The sequence below is a fragment of the Lissotriton helveticus genome, chromosome 1_1 (assembly GCF_964261635.1).
Source record: "Lissotriton helveticus chromosome 1_1, aLisHel1.1, whole genome shotgun sequence".
Taxonomy (NCBI): Eukaryota; Metazoa; Chordata; class Amphibia; order Caudata; family Salamandridae; genus Lissotriton; species Lissotriton helveticus.
Window position 1 is genome coordinate 99250296 of NC_136057.1, and position 23688 is coordinate 99273983.

A 23688-nucleotide genomic window follows, 5' to 3' on the forward strand; every position below is an offset into this window, starting at 1 on the left:
CCCAATGGAGCTTGGAAACTGGGATTAGAGTGCCTCACCTCTACTTTTGCACCGCTCAGTAGAGGCTGCAGGGCCTGGGGGAGAGGTGGGGGCACGCGGGGGGGCCAGCTGCCTGTGAGGAGTGTGTCCCGGTGTGTTATTGCCCCCAGAGTGACGCTCACGCCGAGCCACAAGCGCGTACAAAACATGGAGTCTCACGGCTGCGCACGCGCAGGACCGCTCGTCACTGCTGCGCATGTGCGGAGCGAAGACTTTACTTTCTATCCCCGAGTTAGGACTTTGCACGGAGTGCAGCCTGTGAACTGCCCTGGACAGAAGACACTCAGTCTCACTGCGCCTGCGGAAAGGAAAAACACTCAGTCTCACTGCGCCTGCGTAGAGGAGAGACACTTTCCTCAATATAGAGGAGCCAACCCGAGACGCTTTGCACTGAAATCGCAGCGTTTGCTGTGTCGCGAGGCGCCTCGTGGTCCTTGGTGGTAGAGGTGTCTGTCCTCCGCGCATGCGCAGTTAATCCAAGGCCTCTTTACCCCGCGCTCATGGTTCAGTCCTGCACTCGGGCTCAGCATAGAGCACAACACCCACATGAAACCCCAGGTGAAGCCCGACCAGGTGAGGTCATGAGGTGGAAAGATTGTCTGCTTCTGGAGGATCTCGAGCCTGCTCTCCGGGGTTCATTTGTTGTTGTTGTTGCATCGATGGATGATTATTTTGTTTCAACAATGCTCATTGGCCCTCACTGCTGGAGTTGGGTCGCTCTTTTCAAGGCCTCAGCAAACGGTGATATTTTGTCTGTGTGATGAGAAGATCGACTTGAATTCCGTTTTTGTCTTTCCCCAGAGTAAAGGGGGGCAGCCCCGTCAACTGAAAGTGAAAGAACGCACTCCCAGCCAGCACCGACTGCGCCTCATTGCACCTGTCCTGGGCCTGCACAGCATCATCTGATGAGGCTAAAACTCCCTCCAAATATGTCTCAACCTCACTAGGGCCTCAGTAACCAGGCAGCGGTCAGCCAATGCCCATCAGGTAAACAAGCATTGGCATCGCCAGTAGATCTCGCCTTTGGGACCTTATAAGTGTTTAGTTATCCAGCACAATATCCTTGGTGCAACAACATCAACTGCTGCATGGCGAAACATGTATAAGGTCCCAAAGGCGCTACCTATTAGCTATGCCAATGCTTGTTTTTATTGGTTCCTGTTTGTGCCTTTTAGAGATGCAAGCTTCTGTTTCGTCATCGAGTCTAACTACTCCCGCATTTTGTTGATCTAGGTCATGGGTACTCATAAACATTTTCTCGGGGCCGCAAAGTTTGGTCTATGGTGTGACCGAGGCCCGCATTGATGCCAGCGGGGTGTAAAGTCTGGGATGGGGAAACAAAGCATGTATATCTAGTGGCTGCCTTTAAGAAGGAAGGTGTTCCTAAAGTTAAAGGCCTAGTTACTTCATTTTCCTAACTGTCATTAACTTTTAATTAAGTGTTTGCTGTATATGTACGTTTCTTTTTCATGTTAGTTCTGAGTCGAGTAAACAGCAGCCCAGTGCTGCTGCTGCCCAGGGGTCCGCAAGTAAAGACCTGAAGGGCTTTAAGCGGCCCCCGGGCCGTACTTTGAGTATCACTGATCTAGATCCTCCCGGCGACCGCCCCAGCTACATGTGTATTTCCATGTTCTTCGAAAAGGGGTTGCAGTTGAGCAGACAGGCTCGTCAAGTCTACAAGGAAGTGTGAGTGTGACGAGGCTGGTGTATTTATTCACCACTTAACTAATCAGTCTCCTGTCTCTCCGTCCTCACGTAAGTCACAATTTGTGACACATTTGCTATTTTAAGGATTGTAATAACATCACTTTTGTATATTTAAGTCCATACAGGTACTGAAAACAGCAAACCGCAAGTACAAAAATGAAAAGTACAGGGGGCACGAGCTGTAAACAAAACAAAAAATAGGTTCCAGAGGGGCAGGGTTTGCAAATTAGCATAGGCAGTGTGCAGTAATGTCACAGAGAGGGACATTGCAAGTCTAATATGCCTCTCTTTAATGGTAATGAACCGTGATTCACGTATTATAAGCACGCACTTGAGCAGTGTATACCCTCATGTACATAAATAAAGAAGGCTTAAATGTATTTTGGTACAACAATGTGGGAGAGTTTTAATGAAACGTGGGGGAACATGTTAACATTGACTTTTCTTGGGCAGAGCAAGTTTCTAGTGGGAGAAAGCTAAAATATTGTAATGCATGATATAGAATGAATATAGTGCTCTCTGAATCTGACTTGCATATCTATGTACTTTTTTTACTGCATTGCACAGATATTCTATGCAGTAGTCTATTATTATTTTCCTTTTGCATGATAGCGTTTATTACAGTTAGCTTATAGATGCCACTTCTTCAGCTATTCACTAATGGTGAGCATTTTTATTTTGTTGCCCGTAAATATTCTCTATCTCAGTGCGACTCTGGTAGTTGGCAGCCCACTAGCGATTCATTTGATGTTTACTAAATACCAGGCAGTTGGGGTAAACCTGCTACTTGCTACCAAATGGGTGTTTGGACCCACAACAAACTGGAACAAGCATTTGCAATGCATTTGGTCTCACATTTACGTAAGTTTGGGCTATTGGCATTGTAAATGACAATGCCTTTTATTTATGTTTTGGGTTTCAAAACATAAATAAAATGCTTTGTCATTTACAATCCCAATAGCTTAAACTCGTGTAAATGCGCAACCTGTTGCATTGCAAATGCTTGCTATCTTCAGTCTCATGGTCTTTTTAGTAACATTAGAAAACTTAAATTTGAAGCTTTTGTGTGGGCTCTTATGGCCTAGGGCGCTGTACACACAACCATACATTTCTAATTCGTTGTCAACAAAGTTTGAATTTGAATGATTCTGCCCAGGTTTAACCAAAAGCTGTCAGTTACTGAAACATTTTGCATAGTGTATTTTCCTGTCAACAAATAAACATGTGTGTGGCATAAATGCCTCAGTGGCCGCTTACTTCTTTGAAGTACTATTGTCCTTATAGTAAAGTCCCCAATTTAATTATATTCAAATGGCATTAGATTTATGGAATTCCCCCTTCCCACCCCACAACAGAACCAATCCTATGGATTACCTAGATACCTGTGTGTGTGGTTTGATTGCCACAGTTGTCCTTGAGGACTCCGGTTCTGGTGTGCATTACTGGGTCAAAGGTGAAGATGGACATATACTGTTTGAAGAAGTTATGTCCAGTGGTCCTTTTGGCAGCGGCTATAAACCACTCGCGCCTCTTTGTCCCATGCTCCACTGACATCCCACTGATTTTTCATGGAAGATTAAATCTGCCCCTGTAAGTGTATCCCGCCCCTGGGAAGCCCGTGGGATCTATTGAAAGCCAATGGCCTGTTAAATTAAACCACGCGAGCTACCGGGGCAGAACCCACAGATGGCCGCCGCGGTGCGTGCATCTGCGGCGCGGCGGCCGTGCTCTCAGGGCTTCTACGCGCTTGGTTTCTTGGCCTCCAGGTGTAATATTACTGTAGCACCAAGGCCGCAGGCCACGGCTCTCATTCAGTCCATTTTTTTCGTAAATGTATTGTTTGGGTGAGGGGTTAAGTTTCTCTAAATTTCAAACAGGAAGAGGACTTTTCTGCAGATGCGCCACTGAAAAATCTGTTAATGTTATTCATTGCATAGGAAATTAAGGTGGTGGACATGGTGGTGGTGGATGCGGTGGTGGTGGACATGGTGGTGGTGGTGGATGTGGTGGTGGACATAGTGGTGGTGGTAGACTTGGTGGTGGTGGATATGCTGGTGGTGGGCGTGGTGGTGGACATTGTGGTGGACATGGTGGTGGTGGACGTGGTGGTGATTGACGAGGTGGTGATGGACGCGGTGGTGTTGGACACAGTGGTGGTGGACGCGGTGGTGGCGTGGTGGTGGTGGATGTGGGGGTGGACGTGGTGGTGGACATGGTGGATGTGGTGGTGATGGACGTGGTGGTGGTAGACGTGGTGGTGGCCTCGTGGTGAATGTGATGGTGGTGGTGGTGGTGGTTGTGGATGTGGTGGTGGTGGTGGATGTGGTTGTTGTGGACATGGTGGTGGTGGATGTTATGGTGGTGGACGTGATGGTGGTGGATGTAGTGGTGGACGTGGTGGACATGGTGTTGTTAGTGGACGTGGTGGTGGACATGGTGGTGGTGGACGTGGTGGTGGTGGAGGTGGTGGACGCAGTGGTGGTGGATGCGGTGGTGGTGGACGTAGTGGTGATGGAGGTGGTGGTGGACGTGGTAGTGGTGGTCGTGGTGGTGTACGTGATGGTGGTGGACATGGTGGTGGTGGACGTGGTAGTAGTGAACGTGGTGGTGGTGGACGTGGTGGTGGTGGATGTGGTGGTGGACGTGGTGGTGGTAGTGGATGTGGTGGTAGTGGACGTGATGAAGGACGTGGTGGTGGTGGATGTGGTGGTAGTGGTGGTGGACGTGGTGGGTGTGGTGCTGGTTGACGTGGTGGTGGAGGTGGGTGTCATGGTGGTGGTGGACATGGTGGTGGTGAACGTGGTGGATGTGGTGGTGGTGCACGAGGTGGTGGTGGAAATGGTGGTGGTGGATGTGGTGGTGGATGTGGTGGTGGTGGACATGGTGGTGGACGTGGTGATGGTGGTGGACGTGGTGGTGGTGTACATGGTGATGGTGGTGGACATGGTGGTGGTGGTGGTGGTGGATGTGGTGGACATGGTGGTGGTGGATGTGGTGATGGTGGTGGACATGGTGGTGGTGGACATGGTGGTGGTGGACATGGTGGTGGTGGACATGGTGGTGGACGTGGTGATGGAGATGGTGGTGGTGGACGTGGTGGGGGTGGACGATGTGGACGTGGTGGTGATGGATGTGGTGGTGATGGACATGGTGGTGGTTGTGGTGGAGTTGGTGGTGGTGGATGTGGTGGTGGATGTGGTGGTGGTGGACGTGGTGGTGATGGACGCAGTGGTGTTGAACGCAGTGGTGTTGAACGCGGTGGTGGTGGATGCGGTGGTGGATGTGGGGGTGGACGTGGTGGTGGACGTAGATGTGGTGGTGGTGGCCTCGTGGTGGTGATGATGGACATGGTGGTGGTGGACATGGTGGTATTGGTGGATGTGGTGGACATTGTGGTGGTGGATTTAGTGGTGATGGATGTGGTGGTGGTGGACGTGGTGGTGGTGGTGGATAAGGAGCCTCGTATACCACACATATAATAATACATAACAGAGCCCGTTTACACACTTATCACACTATCTGCTCCATCCTTTTGTTGTTGTTAGCCACTGCCATGGCACTCCTCACTGTGGTAGTGCCCCCAGCCTCCGCTCTTCAATGCCCTCGATGAAGTCTGCATCGATCCCCTCTCGTGCACAGCTCCCAGGTACACGTCAGTGTCCTTCTCCCACCAGCAATGTCCCCTCTCCCTCCTTGCAGGGCATCCCTTGCCCTCTGCAGCCCCCGTCCCCGAACCCTGTGTTACCCTTTTAACCCCCGAATTACTGCTTGTCTACTACAGTGCCCTTTAGCTCCCTCTTCAGCACATCTGTTACCCCCACCAGGCTCAAGCAGTGCAGCTTTCACACCACCTGGAGTTCTTTCTCACCTCTAGAAGAACCCCTCTCACCCTTAGTAGTGCCACTCTCATCCCCAGCAGCACCCCTCACAGCGTCCTCTCACCACCCCACAGTGCCTCTCACATCCTCGCAGCACCCATCACACCCTCGCAGCGCCCATCACACCCTCGCAGCACCCATTACACCCTTGCAGCACCGCTCTCAATACAGCTTCAGTTCTCTCACCTCTCTCAGCCCCCTCTCACTCTTAGCAGCCCCCCTCAAGCTTTGAAGCCATCGCTGTTGCATATTTATCTTATGCAACTAACAACCATTGACAAAGCCAATAGTCCTGGCTTGTAGTAGATGTAATGTTACTTGTTATATATGGATGGAATGCCGAAGCAGCAAAATACCAGTGGGGCGACACACTATGCCGAGCATGTATTTTCAGTTTGGGTTTTTAAGCCTTGCCCTTCATTACACCGACCACGTCCCTCTGGGAGCCATCACAAGGTTTTTCATTTCACTTAAAGCCCTTTCTCCGGTATAGTGACTTCCTGCTGAACAGGGAGAACAAGTTCACTCAGACTTGGCAGTCAGCTCCAGAGAGACTAATCCATGCCCGGGCCCCTCATCCATTGCCACCTTGTGATTCTTACAGCGTTACAGTTCATATCTCATTCCCCTTATTGGATTTTGTCATTTTAGTGTCATTTTGTTCAATACATTTTACTTTTTTTTTTCTATTTTGGTTTGGGTTTTTTATTGTTTTTCATTTTGACTTTTACTTTTTTGGTTTCTACATACATATTTTACATATTACCTTAAGGTAAGCCTGCCTGTTCCGTGCTTAGGTACCAGGGGGTTGATCCTAGGTTAATTGAATGGCTTTGAAAGTTCACTCTGACAACGGTTGTGATTGTTCCTCATCTACCGTAAATAATAATTCAGTTTCTTACAGAAACTATGTGAAATTATCTGCAAAACAGGCAGTTGATAACCTACCAGGCTTGAAGCACCCTGTGGACAAACTGGAATATGGGAATAGTATTGTGTGGCAATAGAACCTCTAAAAAAATTCAGCTTGGATATGAACCAAGAATCACGCTTGAATATCACAACTTTTTAAAACAAGGTAGTCAGGAAAGATTGGCGTATATATTGCAGCTCTTTGCATTTTGGCAGCCCCAAGCAAATTTGAGAACAGAGTGGATGTATGTAGCAGAGGCGAGTCTGTTCACCCAATGTGAGTGGTGATATCCGCTTTGCTGATCTGCCTGAAGTTATGATGCTGCTGACAGTGGCCTGTCTGCTAATAGCGATGGCGTGACTGGTGGATCTATGAAGCCAAATAAGAGAAAGTTATCTTCCGACACCACAGTCTTCGTCACTGAGACCAGTAATACTGAAGACTCTGAGACTCACAGCAGTAATTTCTCCTTTCAGAGCGTTATTGCTGGAGATGGAGTAAAGCCCAGAAGTAAGCACATTACTAAGGTACCAACATAGTTTAATATTGTTCATTTGTATTAACTGTTTCTCTTTTGAAGCATTTGGAAATGCATTTTCTAGTTTTGTAGTTTTTATTGTAGGCTGTTATCTTCGGTTTAAAGGGAATGGTGTTGTAGTGTGTGACCTTAATGTTGCAGTTTGCATTTCATTACCATCATTTGCTTACCCTGGAGAATCTCCGGGGTGCAGGAGGTTTGCTGTTTCAGAGTTCTTTCTTCAGCTTCTGGGCAGTTGTTGCTCTGTGGGGATCTGTGATCCTGTTTCTCTGCTCTTCTTGTAATAGCTCTTATTTTATTATTTTGAGAATTTGTAGAGCGCGACTGACACCTTGCAGGCTTCCTGGCGCTGGAAATTACTCTGTTAACGGTAAACCGGAAGAACAGTCGGACGGGCAATTTATTTGGGGAAGAGCCAGGTCTTAATACGTCTCCTGAAGGGAAGTAGCAGTGATATCTGACGTATGTCGGTGGGCAGGCTGTTCCACAGCTTGGCCGCTGCTACACTGAATGATCTGCCCCCTGTTCTAGTTCTGTTAAATCTGGGTACTTTTACCAGACAGGCAGAAGATGAACGTAAATCTCTGGCAGGAGTGTACCACCGGAACAGGGCTTGCAGAGGTTTAGGTCCAAGTCCGTGCAGCGCCTTAAAGACAATGCAGAGGGATTTGAAGGCCACTCTTTGTTTTAGGGGTAGCCAATGCAGCTCAGCCAGAGCTGCTGTGGCTGAGGCCCTCCTCGTCCAGCCAAGAGCCAGCTTGGCGGCGGCAGATTGAATTCGCTGTAGTCGGTCCAGCATCGTGACTGGAGACTCCAGGAGCAGGGCGTTGCAATAGTCAAGGCGACTGAGTATCGTGCACCTGACTATCGACGCCCTGGCTTGTGCCGGGAGAAGAGGCATGATTTTCCGCAATGATCGAAGCAGGGCAGTGCAAATCCCCACGGTTTTCGTCACCTGGGTTTCCATACTTAGTTTGTTGTTCAGCATGGCTCCCAGGTTGCGCACCGAAGGAACTGGCAGAGGTTTGTCTCTGAACTCCGGGGGCCAGAATTCGTTCGGAAACTGACGGGGTATCTTAGTGCCTGAGCAGAACAGGACCTCCGTTTTCGCGGAGTTGAACTGGAGGGAATTACTGTGTAGCCATCCAGCCGTCTCTCTTAGGCAGTCGTGGAAGGTAGAGAAAGGAATGGCATCTTCACCTTCCCACGAGAGAATAAGCTGTGTATCATCCGCGTAATTTATTGTTTTGACCCCAAAGGATTGGATCAATTTGATTAGCGGAATGAGATACACATTAAAAAGGATGGGGCTGATGGAGGAGCCCTGAGGGACTCCCTGGGGCACTGTTGCAAAGGCGGATTATCAGAGCTCCATCCTCCCGCCAACGATAATAAGATGCCAGGCATCACCCAGCACACACCACAGCCTATGATGGGCTACGTCTATCTGCTCGGTGCAGTTAGAGCGTGGATATAGTTCTCCGGACCCATCAGGCTGTGAATGTAACCTAAGGGCTTAAGATGAAATGTAGAGCTTACCTCCTTCCTGAGTGGCTCAAGACTGCTGTGTGCAGACCCGATAGCTGGTAGCACCCTGGAGTATGTATGTATAAATCAGATTATGTTGGAAGTAACCTGCAATATAGTGGCAGGCAGCACCCTGCCATAGAGTAGGGTTTCTCATAGTATTTTATTTCCTGACACATTAATGGAGATTGTTTTTTAACAGGCAGAAGACCAACACTGACCGTACATTTTTCTGGGTTTGTCTTTAAAATGACGTACACATTAGGAATGGCATTTCGTTCTGCTGGAATAATAACACAAGTTATCTTGCACTCTGCTATGATGTTGCATAGTATGTTGGCTGCAATGCATTCCATGTTTCATTCAAACGTGCTTTCTAAAGGCCACACACATGATTTGCTGCTGTAGAGAAATAATGCTCCTGTGTACTGTGGCAGACTCAGAAATATTGAAAAACTTAATGATTTTCTTTCAGCACTTCATGTAAAGCCTTTCACATTTTGACTCAGTCATTTGGCAGAAACATAACTTAGGACCATTAAAATAGTTGTGATGGGGAACATTTGTGTGGGGTTAGGACTGGCTCGACCAGAGTGCTTGCTGTCTTGGAAGAGTATGGAGTTGACCACCTTGCCTGGTCCGGTGTGGAACCAAGCCAGCGATGCTTTGCTGCAGGCTCAATTGGCCTGATAGCTGGTTAACAGTTTGAGGAGGAGGAGGTGAAGAGCTGGCTAAGTGTGCCATGAGGCTGGCATTTCAGTACATCCCTGAGAAGTGAGCTTTGAGTCGATGTAGTGTTTCTCTTATACCACGTGCAATTCATCCTCCCCAAAGCCTCAAGAATTCCTGGGTGTGAAGGGCGGCTGATTCTGATTGGGTGCTTGATAGTTTTCCAGTTTTCTCATGTTCTTGATTGTTCATGTTTGTCAGTAGTTAATTAAACACGCCCAGGTGTTTTATCTCTTCAGTTGGCACAAGCTGCAATAAAAGTTTCTTTGTCATTGCAAAAAAATATGAATGGCCGACGAGCCTCTGTGGGTCAAAGAATGGAAGGGCTGGGGAACTGTCATTCATCCCACTGCTAAGCAGAGCAGTGTCATGCTTCATCCTCCGTCAGGCCTCTGATTTTGACCAACATCGCTTAGAACACTGAGACTTTAGAGACCATCCTTTTAATGAGAAAAACAAAACTACAAGTCCCATAAGCAATAGTGGTGGAAGGTGTCATGCATGACCTGGGACAACATCCGATTCAGCACTTCCAGTTCCATTTTTTAAGTATTTGAGACAATATTGAATTTATAACCTTTGTTTTTTATGGTCATGAGTCACCAGAATACTAAAAACCTGTCTTTTATTTTCAGGGTCAATTAAGTAATGGTCACCAGCTTGGAAGCTCTGGTAATTCTTCAGTATTTGTCATTGATCTCCATATGTGACTGGTTTGGGTCTGCCCCTGCATCGTTCCCGATAACTCGCACAGGTAAGGAGTTTGTAGCAGCAACGTGATAACCCCATACTCGTCTGTAAGAAGTGCACTCGGAGGCAGGTGTCCGATCATTTTTGTGAAACAAGCAAGCGCGAATATCTGCTATGTACATTTGTTAAAATAAAACAGTCAAATCACTGTATATTGTTCCGGAGGTTCGTCCCAGAGACATTATCTGTAACTGAACGCAGACACCCTAGGAAGCAGGTGCTTTTAAGACAAGTTGCGTTCACTCACCTGAAGGTGACATGCTTCATCATTGGGCTCTACTCTTCACCAGGCCCTCGCTACAATGCCTGGTGGGCACCACCAGAAGGCACTTTGTCGCAGATCTTTTAATAAGTACGCCGGATGAGTATAGTTGGACAGAGGGTGTTGTGTCATAAGATGTGAGATTGGTGAAGTCTGAATAAAAGATCAACTATTGACCAGTTTCCGCAATTTAGTTAATGTGATCTTCCTGGTCTATGTTGAGATTAAAAACAGTGGCACAGAAATTGAGGAACTAATGGCCCCTATCACTGTGTGAAAGTGTCGATCACCTATGGACCTGCTGGTAAGCTGGGGTCTATACTTTAGGTCAACGTTTTACATGCCTTGTGTAGTCATGGAGCAATCTGTTGGCATTTCATCAGGACCAAATATTGGAAAATGGGTAAATGTGACCTAATCTTCTCCACAGCGTGAGGAGCTCTGTAACTCAAAGCCCTGCACCATGCATAGGTGATAAGGTGCCTATTACCATCGTACTACCACAGGTGAGCGCTGTCTAACAGGGTGCACTAGATACTGTAACCCTCCTAAAATTCAGGGCATATTGACTTATCCAATAGCAAGGACGCCGCATCAGAGGGCAACTGGTTTGAAAAGCACATGCTTCCTAGGGTGCCTGTGTTCAGTTAGAGATAATGTCTATGGGACTGAACCTCCAGAACAGTATACTGTGAGTTGATTTATATGAAGAATGTGTATACTGGACTGTCATTTTCCTCGTCATCTCTTGTGATATGTAAAATAAAACACAACACACCTGGAGGCCAACAAATCTATTATGAATTTAATGCAAAAATAGCAAAAGGCCAAGCAAACTAACAAGTCACAATTGTCTTTGCAATGGACGAGAGCATCCACCCTAAAGCAAGTTGGAGTATATAATGCTAATGCTACACAATGTATTTTTTATACACTTTTCTCCTAATACAAGTCAATGAAACCTGAACACATGATAGAAACAGTTACTGAAACGACACGAATGAGTAGGAGGCAGGATCTTCTCTCGAGAGGAATGTGAGGAGTCTGTGAGTTGCAGATAAAAGATACACAGACAAGCTGCAGAATTCACTGTTTCTGGAAATAACACTTCTGTTTGTCAATATTCAATTCATTACAAGATGCAGGAAAGTGTGCAGATGGACATCACTAAATAAAAGGGTTCTGGGCCCTAATAGAATCATGTAACTTTGCAGGTTATCATTCTATCCGACTTGAGCCATTAGTAGCACCTTGGGACTAGTGATCATACTAACCAGCTTCAGTCAGTATTGGCTACCTGAGACCTATTATCCTGCTAAGTAACTCCAGTCAGTAGTGACCCCTGTACCTTAAATCCTGCAAATATTCAAAACCAGAGGTCAACTCTACTGCCAACCAGTTCCGGTCAATATTGACATATATTGTTACCCTGCCTGTAATGAATTCCAGAGGCCAGCGTTGTTGCTAGCCAGCTCCAGTCACCAGTGGCCCGTCACATATTATCCTCAATAGGATCAATGCCCAAGGCCTGTGCAGCTGCTAACCTGCCCTAGTCAGTAGTGTCCTCCCAGACCTGTTATTCTGCATATAATCAGCAAGGCTTTGGCCCTAATAACACTCACCCCCACATCCTTACCGTATAATAGCAATGTAATTTATTTACTTACATCATACGGTAGGTACCGCACTTTTTCACACGATCCCAAAAACAAAGAAAATCACAATTTGCCTAATTGTTCAGCACTCCACCATGTCAAAAATGACCAAATCACACCAAGCACTATAGCCTGCCACATCACATGGCACACTCAGCCACAACATGACAAGATACCACGGCTGGGATTTGGGGCCATTAATCCTCTTTTCGAGGCTTGTGTGCTGTAGATGCACATGCTTTACATACTCCTGCCATCTTGTGTTGGGTGCGGATGTTTGCAAGTTATTTTCCTTTGAAGAAGTCTTTCCAGTCACGAGGTAAGGTGACTCCACCTTTCGGTGATAGTGCGCATGGGCATCGACTGCATTGTTAGATTGTTTTTTACCCCAAACGGGTTTGGATGTGTATTACTGCACTCCGAAACCGCTCTTCAGGTTCCCCTCAGTGCGCAGTCCACGCTACCCTCAACTGTATTGTTTCAGTACACGTTTCCCTGTTCTCCGCATTTCAAATCAATTGGCAAACTCTCCATTTTGTGGGCAACCGTCGGGCCTTGCTGTGTAGATCAAGTTTGTAACTTGTGCATCTCTCCGGGGCACAAGAAGGAAGACTGCGACGCTTGTAAGTCGTTTCGGTCCAAGAGGACTCTACACGATTATCAGGCTCGATGATGAGAGAGACAGCGTCAAAGCATTCAACACACTCTGGATATCTTCGGGGAAGAATCTGACCAAGACGAGATAGAAGCATCCGCCGTAGAAGAAGAGGCCCATCTCTATGCTAGAGCGCAATCGCTGGGGCATGCTGGGGCAGCCATGTGATTGCAATTCTACGTCATACCATTACCATAGGCGACTGACCAAATGTATAGGTTATCTTGCGCCCTTCTGACATCTAAACAGGTCTAATAAAAAGCATTTGGGTGTCAGCTCAATACTTAGTTGTGTGGCATGCACTATTTCTTTGACAGCTAGTTTGATCACACATCAGAGTACTGGCTGATAGGTCTGACGACTCCAGGAGCAAAATAAATATCTGCATTTCCAACCACAGATTGGTATTATCAGTTGACTGTAATGCCCTTTGGTTTGAAAAATGCATCTGCCACTTTTCAAAGGTTGGTGAACTAAGCCCTTGCTGGATTGGAATCCTTGAGTGCAGCATATCTACACAATATTGCTGTCTTTAGCTCCACCTGACAGGATCACCTGATTCACCTTAGGAAAGCACCGGGGGCTCTGAGAAGTGCAGGCCTCGTTATCAAGGCATTCAAGTGCCAGATAAGGCAGGGAAAGGTTGCATACTTGGGTCACTTTGTTAGTGGAGGCCAGGTTCAACCATGGCAACCCAAGATCTAGACCATTCTGGACTGGATGGCTCCAACTACCCAGACTCAAGTGAGGGCCTTCCTTGGCTTCCCTGGATTATGTCAAGCAATTCATTGTGCAGACCGATGCCTCTGAACATGGTATAGGAGCAGTGCTATCCCCAAAACATGACCACGGTCAAGATCAGCCACTGGCTTTCATCAGTAGAAGGCTAATCCCCAGGTAACAGCGTTGAAGTGCCATTTAGATGGACGCCTTTGCTGTGGGTTGGTCCCTTGAGAAGTTTAGGTCAAACCTCTTTGGCTCCCCACCATTCCTGAGGCAGTGGTGTTTGCCGGAGGTGCAACAGGTCCCCCACTCTTCGGTTCCTGCTTCTAACTTCCAGGTCTGGCCTTTGCCCGCCCCGCTTGGCTTCGGTGACGGCCGCCTTAGTTTACAGCCGTCGCCCACAGAGGACCTGTTTTCTCCACTGTGGGGCCCTACGGAGGCGGGTGCGGCCTTTGCTCACGCAGTGTCCACGGCTCTGGGTTTTCTGCGCATGGGGACCCGGTTGCTCATTTCCCGGCAGACCATCTTTTGGAGGTTCTCCACCAGGGCTCTGGTGGGAGGGAGCTATTTCTACCCTTTGAGGGTTCGCTCGTTTCTTCCCTGATGGAGACCTGGGGGCGTCCCGCCACAGGCGATCCGGTGCTCCAACACCTCCTGCACCGGCACCTTCCAGCGCCACGTGACCTAGCATGTCTTTCCCTCCAACCCTCTGCTTCCAGTCCACTTTTGCGGACTTCTTTTCCCTCCTTGCCGCCACTGTTGTCTCCGCCATCGCGGGAGGCCCGCTGGCTGGACTCTTGGGGACACAACATGTTCGTCTCGACCAGCGATGCTTTGCGGGCCCTTAACACCTTATGCGTGTTGGCTAGGGCCACCTCTTCTTTTTGGGACTCGGCTGAGTCCATGGGATTCGCCGCGTCACAGGAGACTGTTTAGGTCGACTTACGGCATCATGCGTTTGATGGCCGGGAGCTAGCAGCGTTTATTCTCCGCTCCGCTCTGGACATCTCGGAAGTGCTGGGCCATGCCATGGCTACCTCGGTCGCCCTCCGTTGGCATGCTTGGCTTCGGGACAGTGTGTTCCCTGAAAATGTTCGGGAGCGGCTGGTTGATCTTGGCCCGGTAGCTCTACCATCCCTCCCATATCTTTTACCATTTACAAGGGCAGCCCCTGCTGAGATACAACCTGTGTCCACCTGTTGACACCAATCAAGATCTGCTTCCCAATCCTCCACCCTGGGGGTGGGGGGCGGGCTGGCTGGCTCCCCAACCGCTGCAATATTACGCTTGCCAACCGCCGAAGCCAGGGCCAGTCATATTCTGCTAAAACTTTGCCATGTCACCTCACTCGTGATATTCATTGAATTACCGGACAACTCCACACCACATTAAAAAAAGCCCCCCCTCACATTCCCTTACTCAGAAAGGTTGTCACCCACCCTATTCAGTGCACAAAGCTCTGGAGTAGTAGGTCCTATGTAGATCTGTAGTTAAATTAGACCAAAACGAGTTCTAATTGCCACCTCCCTGGCACCCTGAATGGCCTCAACCCAATCGCCATCGCCAAGTGTGCCTAGATCCCTCTGCCACACAGCTCTCCGCGTCCCCAAGGGATTCGGAGAACTGTAGATCAACTTCCTATAGATGGGCTTTTTCAGTCAGGGGATTAGTTAGTAGCTGGTCCTCCAGTGGGGATGCATCAGGCAACTGCCCCCTTCCCGGATGTGACTTTGCAGAGCGTGACCCACCTGCAAATGTCAGAACCGTTTTTAGTCACCTAATTTATACTTTTGTGGTAGGATCGTGAAGGACACACGCACCTGTCCCCTCCACACATCGCCCGGCGTTCTAAGCTAATCAATCCCCATTATGTGAAGCCCTGCAATCCTCCCACTGCACTTAAGAGATCACTATCATACAGTGGAGTCATTTCAGTCCATTTACCTTCTCAGCCTAAACACTTGGTAGCCTCTCTCCACACACTTACCACTGTTTGGCTACGAGTAGGTAGGGTGCTCTCAAGCTTTCTTCGATAGAGCGCCGGGGTGGGGTAACCTCTCTTGCCCATGGCCAATCTATCTACCTGGTAAGCAGGATCCTTACGGTCCGCAAAAACCCAGTTGTTGACTGCCACCAGCTGCGTGACCCAGTAATACTTCTGAATGCTCCGGACCGCCAGTCCACCTTAATGAACTCCCCTCTGCAGCTTACTCAGCATGAAGTGCCACCATCCCACAACAGCAGCCAAAGTTCTCAGACTACCTTTTGAAAGAAAATCTCTAGTGGGATCTTAAAGGACTTTTTTTGCACGATGTACTAGAGGCCCTGGAGGGTGATCACTTAAAATAGGGCGACCCGGCCCAGTAAGGAGTGCCCACTAGTGTGGGGCATCCCTGCGAAGACGATCTAATTTCAGGAGTATGTTCCTGACTGTGGCCCTCTTGTAATAAACACGCCCAAATATTTAATGCCATGTAGTGCCACCCGAACTGTGCAGCCGCAGGGTCCCTGCCACCAGCAGGAATATTAAGGACTTCTTCCAGTTGATCTTATATCCTGAATAATCTCTAAATATGTGAAAAATGTGTAGGATTCGTTCACTCAAGAAGGCTGATTACGTGTCCTACAGCAAAACGTCAGCGTAGGGGGAGATTCTCTCATCCCACTCCTGATCAACTGGAATACCCCATATGAGAGGTCCTTGCGAACCCACTCACGTGAGAAGAGCATAGGAGACAAGGAACATCCCTGTTGGACGGCAAAGACTCGGGAGACTGTATTATTGACGCACATGCACGCTAGAGGGTCCACATACAAGAGCTTGACAGCAACGCCACTGGTTCAGCAAAGGAATCCCCTGTCGCATGTGGTACGCCATTAAGGTGTCGGAGATTTAAGCGCGTTCCCTGGTGTGGCATAACGCCCGATTGATCAGGATGATCCACTGTTACAATTACTGTCCGCAGGCAGATCGCCAAGGCCTACTCAAGGACCTTAGTCTCAAAATTAAGCAGGGAGGTAGGTCTATAAGACCCACACTCAGTTGCTGGTTTGTCATTTTTTGGGATGACCACCACCTCAGACGTTCTTTGGTCCTCTGGGAGACACCCTTATTTTCAGGCAGTCTGAAACCTCCTCTGGAGGCACTTCCTGATTTTATCCATCATGCTTTTATATAATTCTAAGGGGAGCTCATTAGGCCCTGTTGCTTGCCCTGTTTGCAAGGTTCTTATTGTCTTATTTATTTAGTCTACTGTCAGGTCTTGCTCTAGTGCGTCTCGTTCCTCATTTGTTAGCATTGGCAGGGTCAGGTCTTACAGGAAGTCTCTCCCAATATTTCCGTCCCCTTGTTGTCAATAACCTCAAGGATCCAGTTCCGTCCTTTGTCTCGTCTTTTTAGCCATGTAAGCAACTTATTGGCTTTATCAACGACATCATAGAGACCATGCTGGGTAGCCAGCGCATGAGTGCATGCTATTTTCCATTAGTGCTCTTAATGTGTGCTGCTTCAGTTGATAGTGTAATGGGAGAGAAACTGTTTCCCCACATGCCAAGCGAGCCTTCCAGGAAATCACATTCCCTTTCCTGAGCCTCGCACTTCAATTTACGCTCCTTCAACATTCTCTCAATCAAGGCTTGTGTCTGGTCTTGAATCACTGCCTTGAATTCATCCTATAGCTCGCAAGTTGATTCAACAGGCCGCCCGTTCTCCTTAAAATAGAAGTCTGCTCCATCTCTCATATGAGCTTTGAACGTCTTGTCTTTTAAATATCACAGATCAACCCTTGGGGGTAGCATGAAGTCAACAACCAGACCATCGAGTTGCACCCCCACCAGCGAATGGTCTGTGATTCCCACTGCTATGTGCGTAGCAGCTCTAAAATCATCTTTATGGACAGTCTGGGTGAAAAGATAGTGCAGGCATGTCAGACTACCATGTGCTACAGACAGGTGCGTCCGGTTCTTTTACCCTCTTCCCCTCTAGGGGCATTTAGGAGTATCATGAATATAGTATAGGGTCAGTTCTGTCACTTCAGTCACCCCAATGCGTGTATACTCTTGTATACGGTATACACCTGTTACAACGCATTTTTTACAACGCAATACTGTTACAACGCATCTTTTACAACGCAGATACTATTACAACGCATACATTTACAACTCATACTGTTACAACGCAGATACTGTTACAACGCATATACTTTTACAACGCATTTTGTATGATATGTGTATAGGCTATTATTGTCAATATATTTGAATAATATATATTTATATTTAATTTAAATTTGTAAAAATTAATTTTAAAATATATTATTTTTATAAGTATTTTGAGTATTAATTTGGGTATTAAAAAATAATTAAAATATGTAAAAATTAATTAATTATTTTATTGTATTTATAAATATAATTATAATTTATTTTTATTAGTAAATAATATGGTAAATGTTAATTGAGTATAAATATAGTTATGTGAAATATAAAATATAAAATATTAATAATAATAATTAATGTGAGTATTAATTTGGGTATTATTGAACTAAATTAAATTTGTAAAAATTAATTTTAGAATATATTGTTTTTATAAATATTTTGAGTATTAATTTGTTTATTAAATAATATATAGTTATGTGAAATATAAAATATAAAATATTAATAATAATAATTAATGTGAGTATTAATTTGGGTATTATTGAACTAAATTAAATATGTAAAAATTAATTTTAGAATATATTGTTTTATAAATATTTTGAGTATTAATTTGTTTATTAAATAATTATTAAAAATATGTAAAAAATAATTAATTATTTTATTATATTTATAATTATAATTAGTAATTAATATGGTAAATGTTAATTGAGTATAAATATAGTTATGTGAAATATAAAATATTATTAATAATAATTAATGTGAGTATTAATATGGGAATTAAAAAAATAATTAAAATATGTAAAAATTAATTAATATTTTTATTGTATTTATACTTATTTTGAGTATTAATTTGGGTATTATAATATTAATTTAAATATGTAAAAATTAGTCAATAATATATTTGTTTTCATTTATAAGATATTTATTTTATTAAGTTAATAATAATAAATTTGAGTATTATTTTGAGTATTATATAACTAATTTAAATATGTAAAAAATAATTAAAAAATATATTATATTTATAATTATTAAATTTATTGTATGTATAATTAATTTGAGTATTAATTTTGGTATTATAAAATTTAATAGTAATAAATAAATCTATTTAAAAATGATAATAGATTATATTTAAAAAAATTAAATTGGGAATTAAAGAAACAGTTTAATATTTTATACGTTTATAAATAGAAAATAATTTAAAAGATTATATTTGTGAAATACTTATTATAATACTATGGTTCCCACGGTTTAACATTGTTTTCAATGGATACATTTGTCCTTCATTTATTTTCATGATACCTTGATATATGTATAGCGGTCCGAAATTAAAGCAAAGTAAAGTAACAGAAAGGAAGAGAAAATAACAGAAAAGAAAGAAGAAAACAGGTAAGAAAAGAAAGTACAATTTTTACATGAAAATAGTTATGAAAATATACAATGCATTAATTAAATAAAAATGAACAAACAGTTTTTTAGTAAGTAAAAATTTTATTTTCTTATTCAAGAAATATATTAAAATAAACTTCTATTTTTTTAACATTTAATGTATATTTTTGAACATTTTTTATATTCATGAAATAATATAAAAAAAAAACTTTATTGCAAATAATCGATTAAATATAAATGTACAGTAGTCCCTTGTTTATTGTTGCAGCATATCCTGACGTCATTACGTTTACGCGAGCGTCATCGGCCATTTTGTGGAGTACCGGAGCAGGAAGCAGCAGGAAGCAGCAGGACGCTGATCTACGTTCAGGTAGGAAAACACTTAAATATTAAATAATATTGTAAATCAAATAAAGATTATCATTTATTTTAAGGATAGGTTAAGTAGAGGTTGCTCGAATTGAAAAAAATGTTATTAAAACAACATGTCGCTACTCGTATTTTTAGAATATGCCTATGTTGGGTCGGAGGGCGTGGGGAAGATCGGTAATTAGATTAATGAAATAATCAGTTCTATGAAATGATGTAAAAGTGTTTTATATTGTAATTAATATAAAGTAAATATAATTATGTATGCAATGTATTTAAATGCATTTTCGAGTGAAATTAAATTTAGAAAAATGGAGTTTGAAAAAGTTAGTTTCACGTAATTGTTGATGAAATATTATTCAAATGTAAACAGTGATATTTCCAATGTTTTATTCGTTCTTTTTAAAAAAAATAATGTTTTTGTTGGACATTCAAAATATTGGAATATTTGCAAAAAAGTGATATTATGATTGGTTATATTGTTTGCCATTAACTTTTATTAAAAAACTTTTGATTATAATTCTGCTTTGTCTTTCAATTGTTAAATTTAAAGTGAAAGATTCATGATTTATTTCTTTTTTGCTTTATTATATTTAAAGGCAGAATTAATGTTCACCGTTATTATAAAAATAAGGTGAAGTGTATATTTATGGTTTTTGTTGGAGTTAGTATATTTGGATTGAGAAAATCAGGTTACATTGGATTTTAACATTGAAAAGGCCAGATTGTGTTTCGCTTTTTGAAGAAAAGAAAGGAGATTAATATATGTATGATTTATTTTCGTGTCTATAATAACATTTAGCACATATTTGTAATTTCTTGGAAATATCACTATTTTGCTTAAAAAAATAGTTTTATCAACAATTTTATGATGTAGTTTTGAAAGAACAGTTTTGAAAGTTATTAAAAATGCATTTATTACATTTGCAAAGTAATTTCTAATTAATTAGTAATATTGTCAAAAATTTAGGGTAGTAAATATTTAATTTGCAATTTTCAAAAAAAATTATTTAAAAATTTTAAAAAAATTTGAATCATGTGAGGGGTTTATTAAAAAATTGTTGGTAAAAAATTACTAAAAAATAAATAAAAATGACCCAACATCAAATTTAGAATTTTTTTTAAGTAAAAAGGTTTATTGCCAATTTAAATTAGAGAGTAAATTTAGATAAAAGCAGGAAAGTAATGTGAATAACAGTTTAAAAAGAAAGGATGTTAGCAAGATTCTCAAGGTAATCTAGAGCCACACACAACGAAAATTGTTGTAAAAGTCCCAATAGTCGTTCAGACATTTCCTTAGTTCTTTGAGTAATCCGTGAGTTTAGACTACCTGTGAGAGTTTGTGATAGTCTCATTTCTTGAAAGCTTTGCTCCTTCTTCAAAGTTTCAAGAAATGAATAGAAATTAGGGTGGGGTTTTCCAATTAAATGATTGAAGGAGTTATGCCATCCCTCAATGGCATTATTTGTTTTAGCCTCTCCCTGTAGGCAACTCGAATAACAGTTCCACCACTCCACATGGAAACGTGGCTTCCTCCTGCGACCCGATCTGCCTAGGTGTCCAATCCATGTGTCTTCCATATAATTTAGAATTGGTGCCAATTTGTCTTCGTTTGTTAAATAATAATCAGATTCTGTAATGGCAGTGTAGTACTCGTCTACACTTTCGGGAGGGACAAAACAAAGAGCTGTTAATTTTTTTCAATTCTACTTGAAGTTTGCTGTCTGTTGAGTATTCTGTAACTAAGGGTGTTTTCTGTAATTTACGCCAGAATGCCTGGGAAAAATGGAAAAAACACCCTTGAATTTGGGTATCCGTGTACATTTTGGTGATCACATTAATCATGCTCAATTCAAAATCCATTATTATTTTCCTAGGGCTTTGCTTAGTTATAGATTTTATCACAGCTAAAAATTCTGTGTAAGTTGCAGAAGTCTTATCAGGCAGCAAACTATACACTAGGGGTATTACACTGTTGTTAATTTTTGCGTGGATAGTATAAATTTGGGTGAATGGATGGGGCGTGCTTTTAAACGTCCCATCCATCATCCAAATTTCACTAGTTTCAAGCTTTACAAGGTTACGTGGAGTACTAAATATTAAAATACGCTTTAGAGGGTTTTCGTTATCATGCAGTAGGAAAGGTTCATTAGCAAAAGAAATTGTAAGTTCGTGAGGAATATTGATATCAGAAAAACTATGTGGCGTATTTACTTGAGTATTACTTGCCTGCTTTTGACGTTGTATAATTCTACGCAAATTATGAATAGTTGGAATATTACTAGCAACATGAGTAGGGACATGTTGTGCAACCTGTCTCAAAATAGATCCTGTGGATTCATTGGAGGTGCTTGCAATAGCTTTCATTTCATTAACTGTTTCTCTAACATCAACTTCCATTGCAGAGGCAGAGTGGTTATGGTCAGTTGTTCTTACAATAATATCATTGACCGTAACCGCTCTGCCGCTGCAACGAGTTGTATGGTATTGCACGCATCTCCAATGAATCCGTGGATTACTTAACCTATCCTTACAATAAATGTAACCTGCATGATTAAGTAGTTGGTTTCCTTTCCTGGAAGAGATATATTTAGCTGTTGGATGTGTAGACATTTCCTGAAAAGAGAGAAAAAAAATATTAAGTTTGTGAATATAAAATTTTTTACAATAGATTTGTATGTACTTTTCCTATTGCACCACTATTATTATTGTATAACTGTTTATTATTCTGCATTTTCTTATATATAACTTTTATATAGAATTAGAATAATAAATAATATATTTACTCTATGCAAAACTTTTTCTACTGCAGTATTTACCAGGTGTTGGATTAATATTTTACATGTTTCAAGACTATCAAGTAATTTATCTACTGTTGCACTTAACTGCAGTTGTAATAGAAATTTACACCTGTAGAATATCATGCACTTTCCCTACTGCAGCACTTACTCAGAGTAGGAACAGTAATTTAGACCTGTGGATTATCCAGCACTTTCTCTACTGTTGCACTTAACCGGAGTTGGAATAGTAATTTACACCTCTACACTATCCTGCACTTTCCCTACTGCAGCACTTACCCGGAGTAGGAATACTAATTTACACTTCGACACTTAACTGCACTTTCATTACTGCAGCACTTACCTGGAGTAGGAATAGTAATTTACACCTGTGGATTATCCAGCACTTTCCATACTGCTGCACTTACTTGAAGTAGAAATAGTAATAATTTACACTTCAAGATAATTTAGCACTTTTCCTACTGCTGCACTTACATTGAGTTGGAATAGTAATTTACACCTATGGATTATCCAGCACTTTCCCTAGTGCTGCACTTACCAGAAGTTGGAATAATAATAATTCACACCTCTAGATTTTCCAGCACTTTCCTACTGCTGCACTTACAGGGAGTTGGAGTAGTAATTTACACCTGTGGATTATCCAGCACTTTCCATACTGCTGCACTTAAATGGAGTTGGAATACTAATTTACAACTTAAGACTATCCTGCACTCTCTCTACTGCACCACTTACCTGGAGTTGGAATAGATATCAGTACCTTTACACTATCCTGCATTTATTTGTATTCATGCTTTATTCATATGTGTATAATGAAAACTGATTTTCACTTACTTTTTGAATTGGATCTTTTTTTTGCTGAGATGGGTTTCTGATATTGTTTTTGGTTATAGTAGATCTTTTTGAAGATCTTGCTGGGTTGTGTCCTTTAAAAAGAAATGTTTTGTTGAAAATGTGTGACTTATAAATTGTGAAGAAAGTGACTTTTTACTTCCTTAAATTTTAGATGTTTTTAAATTCAAGAAAAATAGAAATAATGTACAATTTTACAATTATATTACTGGAAATATACTTTTGGTCTGCACTTTACCTTATGCTGCACTTACCCGGAGTTGGAATATTATTTTACAGGTTTCTTGACTATCTAGCACTTTCTCTACTTTTGCACTTACCTGGAGTTGGAATAGTAATTTACACCTCTACACTATCCTGCACTTTCCCTACTGCAGCACTTATCTGGAGTAGAAATACTAATTTACATCTCGACACTTAACTGCACTTTAATTACTGCAGCACTTACCCGGAGTAGGATTAGTAATTTACACATGTGGATTATCCAGCACTTTCTCCACTGCTGCACTTACTTGAAGTAAAAATAATAATAATTTACACTTCAAGATTATTTCACACTTTTCCTACTGCTGCAATTAAATTGAGTTGGAATAGTAATTTACACCTGTGGATTATCCAGCACATTCACTAGTGCTCCACTTACCAGAAGTTGGAATAATAATAAATTACACCTCTACATTTTCCAGCACTTTCCCTACTGCTGCACTTACAGGGAGTTGGAATAGTAATTTACACCTGTGGATTATCCAGCACTTTCACCA

The 23688-nt window shown here is 42.8% G+C and overlaps 1 long non-coding RNA gene across 1 annotated transcript in view; it reads left to right on the plus strand.

Annotated features, from left to right (window-relative positions):
- The first annotated feature begins 524 nt into the window (after window positions 1-524).
- Window positions 525-23688, plus strand: part of LOC144767922 (uncharacterized) — a 48343-nt gene continuing 25179 nt past the window's right edge. Inside the window, exons 1-3 of the long non-coding RNA XR_013598385.1 lie at window positions 525-612; window positions 7014-7064; window positions 9967-10085. This is a non-coding gene — a long non-coding RNA (uncharacterized LOC144767922). The remainder of the gene's footprint in view (window positions 613-7013; window positions 7065-9966; window positions 10086-23688) is intronic.